Source organism: Microtus oregoni, unplaced genomic scaffold (genome assembly GCF_018167655.1).
Source record: "Microtus oregoni isolate MIOR12 unplaced genomic scaffold, Mior012 000099F_ref0000060, whole genome shotgun sequence".
In the NCBI taxonomy this organism is placed as follows: domain Eukaryota; kingdom Metazoa; phylum Chordata; class Mammalia; order Rodentia; family Cricetidae; genus Microtus; species Microtus oregoni.
The window spans coordinates 3,162,170-3,182,326 of record NW_024544712.1 but is presented as its reverse complement, the minus strand read 5'-3'; positions in this window follow the sequence as shown (position 1 = coordinate 3,182,326).

Genomic DNA, 20,157 nt, shown 5'->3' with positions numbered 1-20,157 from the left:
TTTTCTTGACAAAGTACCCTGTTTCGACAAGCTTGTGGATGTTAGGAAATATTGCTGCCTACAAATACTAGCTGACAATGCATTAATATTTTTGTTATGGAATAAAGGCATAGTTTGGTTTTTGCTATCCTATTTAAAGAATCACCAGGGAAGAGCAGAGATAAGATGATAGAAGTGATATACAAGCTTATTCTAAAGCTTGAAGGACTACACAAGTCTATTCTAAGTTGGAGTGTAGGACTCAATACTGAGTGTGTGTGCATGTGTGTGTTTGGGGGGAGTTTTTAATGCAAATGGATTTTATTACAAGATAAAGAAATTAAATACATAAAGAATTGAGGCAGGGAACGCTGACAGTTCTTTAGAAGAGTTCTGTTATAAATGACTAGAAACCAAGCATGCAGTAACCAGAGGGAAATTGTAGTAAATATATATTTTAAGGTTAGAAGAAATAGTAGTATATTTGTAAAGCTGAGTTGTATAATGTTAACTTACTGCCTTCCAATTTATAGTTTATTAATCACTCTAGTAGATGAATACACTAACACATCAATATACACCATCCTCTCCTAATTGTACCATGTGAAAGAAATAAGGATCATTTTTGGTTCCCTCCCTTCGCATGAAAGATTAAAATCGTAGATATTTGTCCTCTAATGTATACAAATGAACACTCCTATGAAAATCTTCATTTGGCCAATTTGTGTTTTTCCATGAAAATTCCTCAAATAGGACTGTTGTGTGCCTTGGTTATATCAATGGTAGGGAGAAAGGGTAAGCAATAAGTTGGGGACGGGAAGGTTCTTTGACTAGCTGGTTTGCTTTCTAAGCTTCAATAAAAGCATACTGTATGGCCATGTCACTGATGAGTGTGGAGGCCTAGCATTAAGGATGTCCTGAATTCACTTTCCTCCAACAAAAATAGGAAAAACATAGAGTGTGATGCATGGGGAGTCAACCTGCCAAACATCTGCTTTTAATTTTCAACAGCAGTGACCACCCAGGGGGCAACAGCTTCTTCCAGGGGAAACTCAATTACACCAGCATGCGGTGCCTTAACTTCCTGGAGGAAAAATTATACCTTTGGTCAAGCAGAAAAAAATTCTTTGGAAATAGTTTCCCAAAGTGTTGCCACAGCTTGAGTTCAGAAAGGAGCTTTAGAAACACTTTCTTTCTTCCTTTCCCTTTCCTTACTTCCTTTCATTTTTTAAAACATTTTATTTTACAGGAACTAACTTTATACTTTCCTCTATTCTGTCACTGGCAAGTTTGAGAGGAGGAGGGGAGGTCAAAGAGGGTTCATTTGGAATCAAGTCAGTCTGTCAGGCATTCATGAGATCACGTGTTTTCTTCCTAGTCTGCTGAAATCATTATCATTTGAGGCCAGAGTATATGAGTTGGGAGATGAGAGAATTCATAATTATATTCCATTAGGTCGGTACTTTCTTTGGTCATCCAGAATGGAGAGGGTTTTCAAGCCTGGCCTCCAGATGTTAGTATGTGTTGGCAGCATCCTCAGATGCTCCAAGAGAAGTCATGATGCATTTAGACAGAGACTCAAGTGTCCATGGTGCTCTGGGTGCCATTTTTAGTCTAACAAGCTTCTCTGCCTTTCATCCTGAATAATTCTTAATGGCAAATAACATTCCTTTTACTATTATACCAGTTATCTTTGAACTGTATCCCTTCCTCTTCTTTATGCAATCCATTTTTTCCAATTTTAGTCCACTTACATGTTATGAAATTTACCTTTATTTGAACCAATAGTAAGTTTCTTTTCATGATTTGGTATGAACTGATTTGCTGGAATGTTTCCCATGATTGCAGCATTCTTTCTTGTTAGACTCTGAGCACTCAGAAGTCAGGATCCAGGTATTCTGTTTGCATCTTAATCAAATGGTGAACCATCCATGCCCCACATACAACACTTCATGAGGATAAAATTTAAGGATCGGTCTGTTTTGTCCCCTACAGCAGTGAATGAACAAATGAATGCTTGAATAGAATGAACAGCAAAGTTATTCCCAATCTCATGCATATTCTCTGTGCCATCTTGGAATCAAATTGTTGACTTTAGCTGGAGGTTGCCTGGGTTTGAATCCCTAATTGCATACCTTGTTAAGCATTCATCCTTCCTTAGTTTCTTCACCTCTTGAATGGTAATCCTTACCTCCCAGGGAGTGAGAAGATTAATGGATATTATTACAAGGAAAGACCTATAAATTGGACATAGTTAAACCATATAAAAATTAATCATTTTTATGTGTCATCAGTCCATGTCAGAAAAAAATTCTAAGCCCAAATCAATGTACTCTTACAATCTGACACTTTGGAGGATGACCACCTGTCTTTTGGAATGCCTTCTTTACAGTTCTTATCACACAAACTACAATATGATGTCTTTCCTGAAGTCTACAATATGTCATAGGTTTAGACTGTGCCAGATAAAATAGTATCATAATGTTTATGATGTTTTACAGCTGCCTGTCTTCTGTTCTTCCTTCCAGAGTGAATGTATGGACCCAAATGACATTCCCAAGTAAGAATATCTATCTGTGTTTGATTCCAGGTTTTCAAGGCATTATATGGATAAAACTCTTAAGGTAGCTTTTTTCTAGGTGCCATTAGGAACTTGTAAGAGACAAAAGCTGAAAGGCAATATGGAAATTACAAGGAGGTAAAAGAATGTGAAACCTACTCAAGATCTTATCAAATGCCAAGTGCAGTAATTTAAATAAAAGCAGAGGCAATCAAGAAGGATGCTTTTGAAACTGATATGGTTTGCTTGTGGAAGGAGAGGCAAAGCAGTCCACACAGTGATAAAACAGTTTTTAGCAAGCTTTATAACCTTCCAAACTCCTCCTAGACTCAGGAAGGAGTATGTTATCATGCATGACACATAATTACAATCAGCATACTCAGAATGCAGATGAAATACTAAATATGTCCATAATTGATACAGACAAAATGCATCCTATTCTCTAGGTTCACATTCCAGGTATAACTTGATGTCCAGAATATCTGAAGCAGTCTTACACTATTCTTAGTTATTTTTCATGCCTTTAGTCAAATTTGAACTTATTCGGTTCAGTTTTTATCAGTGTTTTAGTTATTTTGAGCACTGTGCTTATGACACTTTTGTAGTAGATAAGAAGAAGAAATGTTTGCTGTATAGTTAAAATTGCATGTCAGTTGTTTTATATCACTATAACAAAACACTTGAGACAGGCTAATTTCATTAAGACTAGAAATGTACTTTTTGTTTACAGTTTTGGAGAGTCAAGAACATGATACCGCTATAAGACCAGTTCTGATTTTGGGAAAGAGAATATGGTGGAGGGAGAGAACCCTTGGCTAATAAGAAGGTGTCAGGCTTAGGCTTTTATGCCAAGTTGCCATTATGAGAACTCACTTGCAAGGAAAAGAATTCCATTCTTAGGGCATTCTTGGGCACCCCCCAAGAACCCAAGGACATCTTATTTAGCTATACCTCTTAAATCTTACATAATTCCCACATTGTAGACAAAGTTCCTAATATAAGAACCTCACCTAATCTATATTAAGACCATAGGAATTTATTTATTGGAAAGGAATGACTATCACAGATCAGTTAAGATTGGGGCTAGATGATATTTAAATCTAACCTCCTTACTTGAGGACCTTGATAAAGGTTATGAAACTCTCCAAACTTTTATGCTCAAATGCTCTGTAATGTTCCTGTGAATCTCTAATTCTATTAAAAATATAGTGTGACCAAGAGATAACTAATACTTCCACAGTCTCTGATAGCTTAGGACTTGTCTTTTCCAAACTCAGCTGAAAGGCCCACAAAGTTGAAATGCAGAAAGCCAAATGAGATCTTTCTATTTCATTTTTTTGCATTTTTAAATGTCTGTTTATTACATTTTAATTTATGTATTGTGTGTACACAATTTATTGTGTGTGGTGCACAAGTGCACATGTACACACACACCATAGAGTGTTTGTGGAAGTCAGAATACAACTTGCAGCAGTTGGTTCTGTCCTTCCACCATATGGGTTCTTGGGATCAAGCTCAGATTACCAGACTCAATGGCAGTTAACTTTTTGCCATGAGCCATCTTCTCCACTTACCTTTCTGAAGCAGTGTCTCTACCCAAAAACTCACTTTGTAGCACTGTCTAACCTCAAACTCATATCAATCATCCTGCCTCAGACTTCTGAGGGCTGGGATTATAGGTGCTCTCATCCTTGGCTTCCCTATAGAATCTACTCTGAACTTTGAGATGCCTATTCTTGAGCCCCATTTTCTACCAATTATATCATAAACTCAAAAATGAGACACCTGGTTTCCCAACTATTTTTAAGGGTTATAGTTGATTTAAATGTACAAAAAGGTTTCAATAGTTGTGATATTTGTTTGGTGTACTGAGATTGACCTAGATGCAAATTACTTAAATTAGGTCTATAGGGAATTTTCCAAAAGTTAAACACAACTAACACAACTGAAAAGATCTATTCCTAGATATGTTCTCAAGGTAAATGAAACATGTTGACTGTGGTATTTTTCATAAGAGCCAAGATGATAGAAATAACATGAATGATTATCACTTGATTAATGGATAAATGGGATAAATGGGATGTAATCTATTTATCATACAATGGAATATTATTCAACCATATGCAGGAATGAAGTAGTGATTCATGCTACAGCGTGAATGAACTTTGAACATAAAGCTAAGTGAACAAAAGATTGAATATTGTATAACTTAATTTATACAAAATATTCCCAAGCAAACAACTGCATAAAGGCAAAAGGTATATTAATAGTTGCCATCAGTTTGGCCATAAGAAGATAGGAAGTGACTGATAATGGGTATAGGGTTCTACTGGGGGTGATGTAAATGTTCTGTAATTTGACAGTAGCTATTTTCATGCAACTTTGTGACTATATTAAAAACCACTGAAGTATATGCTTCAAAAGGTTTGAATTCTACAGTGTGTGAATTACATCTTGAAAAACCTGGGTCTAGTTCTTGCTTAAAATGTGACCTGAGCATGTGAATTATTAAAGCAGGTGGAAGCTCAAATGTCGCACTTCTATAAACTGGAAGAGGGACTCACAAGAGATCCCAGACAGATGAAATTTCAGGTTGTGAAACCCCTGTAAAAAATCTGTAAAAAATCTGTTCTCAAAACAAAGGAATCTGTGCTTCCCCATCATAATTTGCTACCCCAGTCTCAGAGAGGGGCTTCCATGAAGATATTAGTATTTATGTAAGCGGAGGAATAAGTACTAAGCAGAGGGGGTGGAAACTCTTCAGTCACTTTTCCCTAATTGGGCTGGGATTTATTTTTTCATCTATGAGCTGCTTGTGGTCTCTGGAGAGTTGGATGTTCGGGAGTGAGTCTTTGGATCTCTCTCAAATTTACATGTTGTATTTCTAACCTCCATGCCATAGATATTTAGTGAGCTCTTGGGAGGTAATTAGCTAAGATGAGGTCATAGGGTGGGGTCCTTGTGGCAGGATGTTCTGTGTTAAGAAGAGATTTAAAATAAAACAAACCCAGCTCACTCTCTCCCTCTTGTTGTTGGGGTTTCTGTTCTGCCCAGTTCCTGCAATTGTTAAGTCCCAAAGAAATCACATAGAGTTATAAACTGATTTGCCCATTAGCTCAGACTTCTTATTAACTCTTATAAATTACATTAGCCCATTATTCTTGTCTATGCTAGCCACGTGGCTCGGTACCTTATTCAGTGAGGCAGACACATCTTTCCTTTTCTGTGGCTGGGTTACCACTGTGGAACAAGCTTTCCTCTTCCCAGAATTCTCCTGTTCTTGTCACCCTGCCTCTACTTCCTGCGTGGCTACTGACCAATCAGCGTTTTATTACAATACGATTGACAGGATACAAACCATTGTTCCACATCACTCTTTCTTTTTTTTCCTTCCCTCCCTCCCCACTGTGTGAGGCCATAGCAAAAAGTTGGCCGTTTGCAAGATGTGAAGACAAACCTCACCAGAAACCAATTGGCCAGAGCCTTGATATTGAATAAAGGATACTAGATATAGGAACTTTCTAAGATTGCTTTTATTTGCAGGAAACTCATGCATGTAACATAGCAGCAGCTGTGAGCAAGGCTGACTGATTAACTCTTGATCGCTTTTTTTGAACTTCTGTCATGATTCCTGATTCCGGAAATCCTGAACTTGAGCTTTGATTCTTGGTGTCAGAGTTTCCTGCTCTGACTTTTGGCTTTGTGTCAGTGGCTTCCTCCAAATCTGTTCTGTTTCTAAGCAGACTGTTCTGTTTTAATTTGCAGGGGAAAATTATATCAGCTTTTCTCATTTCCTGGATGTCTCAATTTATTTTTCCCCGAATTTAACCGCTATCACTGAGTTTATGCCTCATTGGTGGAATATTGACCCAGCAAGCATAACCCTTGGGGATGATCCCTAACAGTACAAAAATAATTTTAAAAGCTACATAAAAACAACTTGGGAAGCTGAAAATACTGTTTGTGGTAAGGCTTGACCTAATTGTCTACTGACTTTGCTGGATAAGGCAAGACAGAGAGACTGGAATCTGGGGACAAACCATTCATTTGATGGGTTAGAGTAAGCTGTTGGGGATTTAGATCCGGGTTTTTTGAAGAAAACTTGGGATGTTATGAAAGCCATGTGCATACACCTAGCAAATTTGTTGCATTGGGTTGTATAACTGACTGAAGATGCCCTGCTCTCTGATGTTTATTTCTGAGTTTTCACCAGATCTGCTTCCCAGAGTACTCCCTAATGATGCCTAAATATGATGGGCAGATTCTCAGTCTGAAACATAGTATCGTTTAATGGATTACTTTTACTTATCCTGCCCAATTTTTGGCATAATGTTTCCCTCTCTTCCTTTGGAAGTCAGAGTGTGTTACAACTGAATATACTTCCTGCCTTCTCCATTTCCAGTTCTAGTTCTGTTTGTATAGATGTGTTCCTTTAGTTCTCACCCACTTCATTCTGTTTCCGAGAGAAACTGAACTAACACAGATACAGATAACAATAAATAACCATGGTAGCTAGAGAAAGCAGGAGTACAGATGGAGATACAGTGGAATGTATAAAAAATGGGGGAAATGTTATTAAAAGGTGCAAGTGCCTTTGAGACATTTAGCATTGTCACCAGCAGGAAGGCAGGAGATTGGTTGAGGTTGTTGGCTGGATGAAGAATACATGGTTCTTAGGAACCTGAGTTGATTCTGGAGTACAGGCTGCAAACGAGATGATCTTGGAGGGTACTAGTTGAGGTAACCATACTAGGCACAGAAAAAAATGTAATTATATGAACTAGAGATTAGATCAGAACCAACGTGGTAGCCCAAATGTATGAAATGATGTTCTAGAGATTAACCCAGATATCTTTACGTCTTCCCGCTGGAGATCAAAGTTGGTCTAGACACTGGTAGTCTAAACTCAGCATTTAGTTATGGTGAAGGATTTTGGTATGTAACATGGCGGCTCAGTCCTGGGAGAATAGGGATTTAAGTTGAAACTTCTTGGTAATATATGTGGGCCTGAGGAATGGGGACATCAACTGAGATGACGATTTTTGGGTGTTGGACCAGCATGCAAAAGAACCAGAGAGACCTCTGAGGACTAAAATTGATAAGTGGGTTAAATTGCATTTTTCCCCAAATAGTTGTTATTAATTATTTGGGAGTTTTATACAGTGTACCCCAATCACACTGACTTTCTCCAAGGTCTACCCTTCCACCCTTGTGCCCCACCCCCAAAAACCCAAGTCCAGTTTGTGTTGGCCATATACTCATTGGAGCTTTGTCAAACTCCCAGTGGCCAGCCCCTTAAAGAAAACTTAAGTCCTTCCTCACCCCACCCCCACCAAAATCCATCAGCTGTGGAGAGCTATACTTCAGTGTCTTTATCACAATTTTAAGGTCTCTCCTAAATAGCTTTCTGTCTCAAATATTTCTTTTGGGGGGTTTTCACAGAAGTCTCCAATGTCTTCATTCTTGGTTATATGTCCACAGTCATCAATACTCCCACAATAGACACTTCCCTTATACATAGCAGCCTGTAGAAGGGCTGAGGATATAGCTGAGCTGGTAGATTACACACTTAGCATTAATGATGCCCCAAGTTAAGTCCTTAACACCACATAAACCAGGTTTGGTAGTTCGCACTTGTAATCCTAATATAGGGAATGGAGGATCAGGAATTCAAGATCATCCTTGGCTACACAGTTCCTACCTGCTTGGTCTACATGAAACCCGTTTTAACAACTACACACATGAAACTAAGTTTAATAATAACTTAAGAACTCCCTCCACTCTCACTGGAAACTTTTCAGTGGGGATATGAAGATATTTTATGAAATTTCACAAAAGTTACTTCCATAGGGTCAAGACAATAGTTACTGTCATCGAGGGTTCACTGTCTAAAACGGCATGTCATTGTCACATTTTGTTTTACCATAAAACTACCCTTGGAATTGTTGCTATGACAACTGCACATAGTATCTCAATTATATTACCAAATGCTATCCCAAAACTGATCACCTAATGAAAGATAAGCTTGATTTACTGCCATATCTGAACCTTTTTTGGGAACAGAAAACTGTATTTTCTTTCTACTGACTGCACAAAAACTATAGCTTTCTCAGAAATAGCTCAACACAGGCTGGGCGGTGGTGGCTTATGCCTTTAATCCCAGCACTCGGGAGGCAGAGGCAGGCGGATTTCTGGGAGTTCGAGGCCAGCCTGGTCTACAAGGGCTAGTTCCGGGACGGGCACCAAAGCTACAGAGAAACCCTGTCTCGAAAAACCAAAAAAAAAAAAAAAAGAAAAAAAAAAGAAATAGCCCAACAACTATAAAGCTACTTTCAAGTCTTTATATGATTGTAATGAAAACATGCCATCATGGGCCTTTAGCTGCAAATACTATTTGCCTAAATGTCTTTTTCTGTCACATTACAATATCAGGAAACCATTTCATATACGTTCACTAATAACATAAGTGAAACCAAGAAAAAGAACTCTCAGACTCTGCTTGGCTTGAAAGTCCATGTGGATTTCATTTATGGAAAGGTTAAAAAAAGAGGGGAAAGTCCCCCAGATCTTATCTTACATTTATTTGCTTTATGATAGATGGCTATTTCATTATTTCCTATCAGCAATTTTGGATACCTACCACATTTGAAGACAAGATAAAAGACACACTTTGTTTTAACTGGGCTTTCACCAATGCTTGAGGTGTAAAATAGGGTATAGAACACTCCAAGTACTTTGGAACAAGGCATAATATTAGGGATGGTTGTCACAAAGCAGGTGAAAAGGACAATTGCCCGTGTTCTACATAAAGATGTGAGCTTTTTAAGGCTGACCCCGGAGTGGCTCTGACATGGGCACTGTACAAATATAGTGGTACACAACAAAACCATATCAGAAAAGAAGTGATAACTTGATGCCTCACCATGGTTGAGTCTTTGCCAAGAATAAGTTTCTGACTGTAACAGTGTCACCTTCCCTCTTTATACCTCCTGTCCATCCCCACTGTATCAGTTAACTGTCCTAATTCCTAATTCTGTCCACATGGAATTAAGACTATATTAGGAGATTAAAAGATAAACAAATACTCTAGGAATCTAAGCTGACTCCTTTTCAAATGAGACTTTCTGCCTCTGTCCTTATTGCAGCCTGTATTTGTTCTGCCACCATAACTATTATGTTTTATCATGAGTATTTGTTTATCTTTTAGTCTCCTAATATAGTCTTGATTCCACGTGGACAGAAATTTCATCAATACAACTTACCATCATCTTGCACAGAGCCAGATCTATGATCAGCACCCAATAAATGCTTATTTGCATAAACAAATAACATAAAACAATTATATAGAAAGATTTTTATCCTTAAGGTGGTCATGAGCAATTGGGCAATACAACTTAAGGAGATACTGATCACATCCAAGGTTTTCTAGATGCCTTTTCTCGTAATTGTATACTGTACAACTGATACAGTCTTACATGATAGCCTTCCTACCATCTGCTATGTGTTGCAACTAAATTTTTCTTTGCTGAGCTGGTTGAAATACAGACTTTTAGGGTATAATAAAAGACAGAAATGGCATTTTAGCCTGCATATCCATTGAAACTCAATAAAAATTCCTTAGAAAACTGCATGTAACTTACCAATCTAACATTTTCTGGCCCTTCCCGAGGAGTAATGTCTTGGAATCTGGAACAAGGGGAAATTGTTTTTCGTTAGAGAAGGTATTCTGATGGTGGGGAACAAAACAGAAATATAAAGGAAATTGGGACAAAAGATTTATCCAAATCTTTAAAAATACATTTTATAATAGAGTTTGAAGTGTAAAAATAAAAATATAAAAAAATACATTTTATATATATACACACACACATATATATACATACCCTGTATGCATGTACACACATGTAAACACTTACACACATCCAGATAGAAACACACACATGCATGTGTGCACACACATACATACAAAGGAAGGAGGGGTTGGGAGGGAGAGAGCAAGTAATGGAGAGAAAAAGAGAAAAACTTGCTATATTCTGGAATAGATACACACAGAGATAATGAAAAACAGAGATAGAACATTTAGTTTAGATTAATCCAGATTTTAATATTTAAATGTTTGTAAGCTACAGTGTTATTGATGACAGTTATAAATATAATGCCAGTTTCTCTGACTTTCCCCAAACTAGGAAGAATGTTTATGATACTGGCCTAAGTCAATTAGTCATGTGCAAACAAATGACCTAGGAGATAACATTGAAAATGTGTGAAGAGGGAGTTATTCATAGCTTTAGACTGCTTATATATTATTAACTAATAAATGCAACATCTTGGGACACTATATTTCCAGCGACTGTCAGCCTTATATTGTATTCCAGGAATGATTTTTCTGTGATTCAAAGTTGTTCTACCTATAAATACTATGTCTTTCCCTTAATGACTGCTGGCTTTTTGATTAATAGATTAAAATGTTTAATAATGACTCGTGTATCCTAAAAGAATTCTCTATACTGTTGTCTAATTTGGCTTTAGGCCTTTGAAGAATACTAATGATTTTAGACTTTGTTTCTCAGTTAATTCATTTGAGATCTCACTTACTTCTGAGTTTATTTTCCTACTCAATGCCTTTTTGGGCACCTGGATATTTTAAAAGAAATAACAGCCAGCAATTTCCTTTTGTGATACAGTGCTTTTATTAATTCTTAGAGAATTTAATCCAATGTATCCTTATTTTCTTCACTCCCACTCTTGCCAGATCCACCCCCTCCCTCCGTTCCCACCTCTCCTGATTTCAGCTCCTTTTTTATCTGAATAACTTATGTAGTCCCATTTGTGGTGCCTATATAATTCTGGGTGTAGAGTACACCATTGAAGAAAGCCATCTCCTCCTCCCCTCAGAAAGCATTACCCATCCGTAGCTCCTCAGCTGGGGAAAGGGACTCAAGAGCCCCTCTCTCCTTCCATGCTGGAGTACAACCAGCCATTCTCTAAGAGCGGCTGCTTAAGGGGCTGAAGTGGTTTGATCAGCGACATGCTTTTTTTTATTAACCAGATCTAGTTTATTAATCTCTCCTCTCTTGATCTTCATATCAATGCTCATTCACTTATGCTGCTCTAGGTTTTCATAACTAGTAGACACATTATAGGTATATGTCTTTATCAAGGATATAGAAGCCTAATGCTAGAAGTCTCCTGTAAAGCCAACAAAATACTCTTGCCTGGATAGAGTTGGAATTCCTATATTTTAAAAGTTAAAACACTGTGTTAGTTCTTTGAGAATTTTGTGCAATGTGTTTTGATCATATTCACCACCCCCCAACTCTTCCCAAGTCCATCCTCCTTTAATACCTACCTAACTTCATACTCTCTTTTTTTCTTTCTTTTTTTCTTAAAATCTGTCAAGTTCAATTTGTGCTGCCCATATATACCTTTATGTATGGCCTGTCCGTACTAAAGAAAACCAACTCTCCCTCTCCCAGCAGCTATTATTTGGCTTTAGCTTCTTGGAGAGTGGTGGGACTTTGTGCCCATGCAATTATATAGAGACTAAAACTGGAGACATATGTCTTGATTTATACATCTTTTAGCACACCAATTTCTCTCATTTAATATTTTCATTGTGTCTGGCCTTTTAGGATATAACAAATATGTCTCTAAAGAATACAGTATATTTCATTACCCTTTAGGCATTTGTGGCCCAGAGTGAGTGTCTTCCCTGAGCAGTCATATAACTTAACAATTCTGTTAAATATGTGCTTGAGAAATGTGTAAATATAGAAAGGGGTGTATTGAATGTCATGGAAGATTGTAATTTATCAATAAGAAAAAATATGTGTGCCCTGACTGGCCTTTTGATTGCCCATATTCTATGAATTTAAGCATCCTTGGTATTACACAGAAAAGTATGTTTGATGTTAGAGCAGCAGAATCCAGTAATGTTTTCTAAAACAATGAGAATGTTTGAAACTATTCTGTTCAACATGGAAGCCACTTGTAGCCATTTAGCAATTAAAATTTGGTTTGGGTATTGAAAATCTAATTTTATGAAATTTCCATTGATTTTAATTTCAATATCCTCATGTAGTTAGCTGTTTCCTTATTGGACAGAGTTTCTCCCAAAGATGAACAGGTGCCTTTGACACCTAGGTGATAAGCACTTTTATTCATCATTCTTCATTCCTCCCCTCCATCCTGACTGGTATTCTAAACTGGTTTATTATTTAGTAATTTTGTTAATTACTTGTTGATTGGCTCCTCTTGTTTTTTGTTTGTTTTGTTTTGGTTTGGTTTTTCATGACAGGGTTTCTCTGTAGCTTTGGAGCCTGTCCTGGAAGTAGCTCTTGTAGACCAGGCTGGCCTCAAACTCACAGAGATCTGCCTGCCTCTACCTTCCGAGTGCTGGGATTAAAGGCATAAGTCACCACTTCCTGGCTTCCTCTTGTTTTTGGTCTATGTTGTTAATTTTCTTAGTCAAAAAAGGTGTTTTCCTCCTGTGCTTTTGATTCACCTACTGGGTCCTGTTGGTGAACCAAATGGACAAAATGTCTTAGGGCCTAAGATGTTCCTTCTTCTTTATAGAAATTTAAAAATATATCACTTCCACAAGTGAAGGAATCAACAAATTCTAATTAAATTTTCTGGGTAATTTCTATATGGATCTCCACTATTCTTGTCTACCTAGGGACTCTGATCTCAGGTCCCATGTGGACTGACCATACATGCTCTCTCCTTGCCCAAACTTTGGGCTTAACACCTTTGCTAATTCAACTCTTCCACAAAGCAAATTATTGTACAAAGATAGGCACAGAAATCAGTCTATCTGATTAAAAATCTAGTCATGCAGTTTAAAATGTCAAGACTGTTAAAAAGTAAAAGTAAATGAAGCGAATAATCTTGTGACTTCCTAGCCAGGATTACCCCATGCACACACCTGGAGACCGTTTGTAGATGTTGACAATAGTGTTCATTTGTAATCCTATCCAGCTGAATCTGCTTGTAATGGACTGTGTTGGACAGTTTTTAGTTTTGGATGGTTTGCTTGAATGGCATTAAGGAGAAAGAGGTCATATGGGTCTTAATTTTCTGGCATGTTTAACATATATATCATCTTCTCTCAGAAATGACTTAAGCACTCTGCAGGGTTAGGAGAAGTATTTCAAATATTAGAATGGTGATCCTTAAAGTTGATCATGATGTGAATAGTTTGTAAAATACAGATATTTGGCCCCCTCATTACAATTTATTTGGCCCCCTCATTACAGTTTCAGAGTGGGTCTATATCATTTATATTTTCAACAAACTCCCAGGGTGATCATACTGCTTCAAAAATTACACTTTGAAAAATATTTCCATACGTGATTTATGCTTTATGGTCACCAAAAATCCTGAAATTTTTAAGGATAGTTTTAAGACCTTATCATTTTCTTCTCTAAGGTTGAAGATATAGTTCAGTTGATTAGGTGCCTTCTATGCACTAAGACATGAGTTCAGTCTCCAGAATACATATAAAAAAGTCCAGGAGTGTAAACAGGCACTATTGGGAAGTTGAGGCAGATGGGTCCATCGGGCTTGCTGGCGGGCCAACCAATCATACTTGGCAACTTCAAGGTGAAGAAGAAACCATCTTTTAAAAGGCAAGGTGGGCTGGGAATTGATGGTATACACCTTTAATCTCAGCACTCTGGAGGCAGAGGCAGGCAGGTTTCTGTGAGTTCAAGGCCAGCCTGGTCTACAGAGCAAGTTCCAGGTTAGCTAGGGCTGTTACACAGGGAAACCCTGTCACATCCACCACCACCCCCAAATGGCAAGGTGGCATAGTCCCCAATGTACATAATATAGGGAATGTGTGCCTTACAAAAATCAGGAAAATAATGAATGTTATAATGGTTTTCTCAGAGATACACAAAATATTGAGTCAACCAGATAAGAACTGTAAACTATAAAAGGTGAAGAACCAAAGAAAATATTATTGGAAATTAAAATAAATGATGTCTCCACCTTTTCTGCCATTGTTTGTTTATTTCTTTTTGAAGAAAGGATTGTATGAAACTTTCTTTTAGAAATACTTTAATTTATGTGTATGGCTTTTCCCTACATTATGTATGTATACCACATGTGTGCCTGGCACCCGTGGCAGTCAGAAGATGGCATGAAATCCCTTAGAAGTGAAGTTAGAGATGTGAGCTGCCATGTCAGAGCTGGGAATGAAACCCTGGTCCTCTGCAAGAGCAACACGTGCTCTTAAACCCTGAGCCATCTTTCCAGTCCCTGTATGAAAATTTCAAACCAATCTTATTAAAAGTGGTAGAAGGGTTGGGGATGGATATCACGAGAGAAAAGATATGAAAATAGAAAGTTAATCTGTAATGTCTAATATTACAATGATAAACACTGAAGAAACTGGAGAATAGAGGAACTAGCTAGAAGGATATTTTAAAGAAATATATCAGTCACAGAACACTTTAAACATCAGTAGCTTAACAAAATTCATAAGTTTTTCTTACTTTTTTAAAGCCCCTTTTCTCATGACTAAGGGAACCATCACTTTGCTCAAGTGTGCTTTTCTACCATCCCTGCATCTTAGCATTCATTAATTTATCCAGAAAAGGAATGAAAGAAAGAAGCGTAATTCATTCATTTCCTCACTGCCTTAAACCAGAGTAACACATATTGTTTCTGCCAACCCATTTGTGAGAAGATACCATCTTGCTTAACTGGATACGAGTAGTAAGGTCTGAGGAACTAGACTCTTGCAGGAAAGAGAAAATAAATCTCAGTGGAAGTTAAACTGTCTCTGCTACATAATTCAGGAAGATCTCCGGAGAACATGATTCAAATAATAAAAATAACCTACATCATGATGTATGATTGCAAAGTCACAGATCTTAGATGATTAGAAAAGAATTCTAACATCATCCAGGGAACAAAGTCAAGGTCAATATGAAATATGAGGGATAAAACCATTTTTAGCAACTGTATCAGGAAGGAGGTAGAGCAGTGCCTTCCAAACACTCTACAGGAAAATAATTTCCAACTAAACTTCTATATAAGCCGTCCTACTGACTGAGCATAAGAATGAAATAAAGGCTACTTTTTCTTTAACCTTTCCTGTATTTTTCTTTAGAAAGTTCTTAGAGCATGAGCCACTAGACAGTAAATCAATAAAGAAATAATGGTTTGAAATAATAGACCAAACACAGAAGGAAGAATTCCCCAAAATAATGGTAAAGAAAAGTTTTGAACAAGCAATGATTAGAGATTCAAGAAAACCAACTTACCTTAATGGAACATGAAGATGGAGGCTATTAGGGAAGAAGTCAGAGAGAAGAAAAAGGTAACTGAAATATGAACTGAGAGATTTGATTAAATGGATTACCTTTATATTGTCATACTGTAGGATATAGGAAGAATTAACAGTAAAAATAAAGTCAACTAAACAAAAGAAAAATGAGACAGTGATCAGAGCTAGAGGAAAGGGGGCTTATAAGAAAGTTAGTTTAATCATAGCATACATTTAGTTTACATTAGCCCAATAATAGTAGATGGCAGTTAACACAAAGTTATGCTTCACCTATATTTGAATGATGAGTTGAAGTGGAGGATATAAGAAACCTACATAATTTTACATCACACACACACACACACACACACACACACACACACGTATGTATCTCAAAATGCCTACTAAATAGCTGATGTCACCCTAAAACTGGCTTTATTATGAAATTAACTTAATCTGAGTCAATGTGAGGTTTTGAAGCTTATTATATTATATAGACTATTTTCCGTGTTTCCAAAGATGTTGAAACTTTCCAGGAAGATGACTCAGAAAGTTCACATTGGAATAGAGTGTCTACTATCAACAGTGAGGAAATAAAAACATAGAAAAGAGCTCATAATAAAGGAACTATGCTTTTGACCCATGAATATTCAAGAAACATAGGAAATATAAGGCTAGTAAATGTGGAAATAGAGGCTGGATGTGTGCCTCACTGGCAGAGTGCTTGCTTAGCATATACAAGTCCCCAGCATTGCAAGAAGAAAAGGAAATCAACATAACTGTGACAAGAAATATTTTTGTGAAAGAAATGAAAATGGAATTATAGATACTGATAAAATAGGATGTAGAAGTTTCTAGAGAGTTAAAAACTTATTTCCCACAGCCTAGAGAAGATGGTGCTATAAAACAACCTGAATGTTGTTATAAGAACTCCATTTTCTGATTATTTTTTGCTTTATTAATGAACACTAACTATACAGAATAACAGTATTTAGAAACATTTTTGTATCTATGTTAGCATGTGTGAGTATCTGCCAAAGTACTATAAGAATAATTTTATCTATTTAAAAGCATACTTTTAAAAGTTAACAATCTACAAAATCAGAAAAGTAAAACTAGCATAGTAATACAGAAAAATGATGAAGAGGAAAAATGCGGGGCTGGAGGGATGCCTCTGTGGTTAAGAGCACTGACTTTTTCTTGCAAAGGACATGGGTTTGATTCCGAGCACCCACATGGTAGCTCACAACAATACGTAACTCCAATTCATGGGTCTGACACCCTCTTCTAGCATTCATGACCACTGGATGTACATGGTATGCAAACGTATATGGAGGAAAATACTAATATAATATAATATAATATAATCGTAATAAATATAATCTAACATATTATATTATAAAAACAAAATATATTTTATATACAATAAAATAAATAATATATGTTATGATACAATAAATATATAATATGTAATTATATAAGACATAATATAATATAATAAAATATATAATAAAATAAAAATTAAAAGGGGCAGATGATGCAAAGAACGTTATTTTACAGGTAAAAATAATGCAAAAATAATAAATCTGTTACATTTGTTGTATAAATATGATAAAAATGTCTATATTCTACATGGAAGACAAGTACCCAAACACAAAATTAAGAAAATACTTTAGAATAAAGGACTATAAAAAATATCCAGAGAAGGATTCATTTGCTAAAAGAGGAATGTTAATGATTGAAAACAAATTGAAGGAAAATATGTTAAAAGGGAAAATCTGCTAAAGTAGTGAATAAGGAGAAAAGAATCATTTTCTAAGATCACTAAAGGGCTTGGGTGTTAAATGCGCTTGACTTGAAGACAACTGCATGAAGAGTCTCAGGGATTTCTATAGATAGACTCTGCTAAAAAGAATCTTGAACAGAATAAGAAACATAGTGTTTTACATGAGGCAGTGCAGTGGATAGCAGGCTTTCATATTTTTTGCAGTTCCCCAATTATAATAAAGACTTTAAGATTGATGATAATGAGGCACTCAGATTTACTCATCTTTGATTTTCCTAAAACATTATAGTGTCTACACAGGAAAGAAAACTTCTTAAAATAGAAATTAAAGTTTTAGAGAATTCCAAATACAACACTATATTGTATGGATATTAGACTGTAGAGATCATTGAAAAGGCTTTTCATTATGCATTTTTAATTATGTGTTTTACATTTTTCAAGTTATAATGACAATATTCCCCCCGTACCTTTCCTCCCTTCAAAATGTCCCAGATAGCCAACCCTTCTTGCTCTTTTTCCAATTCATGGCCTCTTTTTTTTTTTAACTAATTGTTAGTGTGTGTCTAAGCAGTCATGTTGGTGAGACTTTGTGAAGATTGCTTCTGACATTACCAAGAAACCCAGTCTCACAGCAAGATCCCTGGTGTCATTAAGCATTTTATAGGAAAACATTTATCTTGTATAAAAACTAAAGGTTTTGATACAGATTTAATGAGTTTAACCTGGAGAATTAATATATAAAACATCATACTTTCAAGGATGCATTATGGACAATATATGGCATCAAATAAATTTTATGACTATGCATGAAAATATTCTTAATATCTTTAAAAGAATGCTGATACTATAGTTATGTCCCTGCTCACTTCCTCAATTTACTATTTGGTGTATCTGGAAAAGAAGGATGAGAGTTGTTTTCAGTTGAATTATATGCCAAAGAAGTATTTTTTCCAACTTGTCATTAACATATTCAAAGATCAATTGTTAGCCTTTACATGTAAATTCTGTACAAATGTGATGGCTTTACAAATTCCTGTCAGTGTTAACAGAGCCTTACATGGAGATATTACCTATCTAAATGCCACAATGACAGTAAGATGATTAAGTAAACTGAGGCAATGCCACCGACTGGAGCATCCAACCTAATAATTACAAAGGTATGTTGGTGAACTTGGAATCATGTTCCTAGGATAATGTGGACCAAATACTGTAGTAAAATGAGTGACAGGCCACTTCCTGCAGCCCAGCTCCCCGCCACCAGGCTAGCTTATACCCCAAAATAACAACAGAAAAATTATATTACTTTAAACACTGCCTGGCCCATTATTTCTAGCCTCATATTGGCTAACTCTCACATCTTAATTAGCCCATTTCTATTTATTTATTTATGATTTCTGCCTCCTCCCCACCACCGCTTCCCATATCCCTCCCCCTCCCCCAATCAAGTCCCCACCCCCCCCCCATCAACCTTGAAGAGCAGTCCGGATTCCCTGCCTTGTGGGAAGTCCAAGGACCTCCCACCTCCTTCCAGGTCTAGTAAGGTGAGCATCCAAACTGCCTAGGCTCCTACAAAGCCAGTACTTGCAGTAGGATCAAAACCCAGTGTCATTTTTCTTGACTTCTCAGCAGTCCTCATTGTCTGCTATGTTCAGCGAGTCCGGTTTTATCCCATAATTAGCCCATTTCTATTAATGTGTATTGCCACTTGACTGTGGCTTACCGGCATGAGTCTAACCAGTGTCTATCTTGGAGAGGAGAGCCATGGCGTCTGCCACACTTCTCTTATCCTCAACATTCTGTTCTGTCTACTCTGCCCACCTAATTTTCTACCCTATGAAAAGGCCAAGGCAGTCTCTTTATTTAACCAATGAAAGCAACACATAGAAAGAAGATCCTCCTACACCAAAAGACAGTTTCAGTAAAATTCTATAAATACTATCAGAATAGAATATATAACACATATTAAAGGAGAATAAAGAGCTGTTGCTATTAGTTAATAAGATCAGAAATATTTCTTCTCTTTTCCAAAACTGTAAATTATTACTTTTATAATTAAATGATTTCACTTTTATAAATCCAATATAATTGCATTGTAAAATGACAATCATTTAAATCATAGAGAAAAAGGCCATCAGCTTTCAAAAGATGAAAAAAATAAGAAATGATGGGAGGCAAAATAATTGGGAAAGATCTCTGCTGCTCTCATCCTTGGTCAGAGATGTTTGTTTTTCTAGTGAGCTACAGTTAATGCAGAGACTCATAACTGGAAAAGTACTGAGAATGAGTGAATGCAAGTGACCAGTCCCAAATGAGACATCAATATTACCCTCTTTTCCAGGGTTCAAGGAACATCATGAAAGAATGGACAGAAAGAATTTAAGAGACAGAAGGAAGGAAAGAATTCTATGAAACACTGTCTACTGGGCATGACATGTGATCATGACACTCATGAACTCATAAGACCTGCACAAGATCAATTCAGTCAAAATTCTGTAATGAAGAGGAAAGATTATCATGCAGCCAGACCTCTCTCTGAGTGATATTAGCAGTTGATGT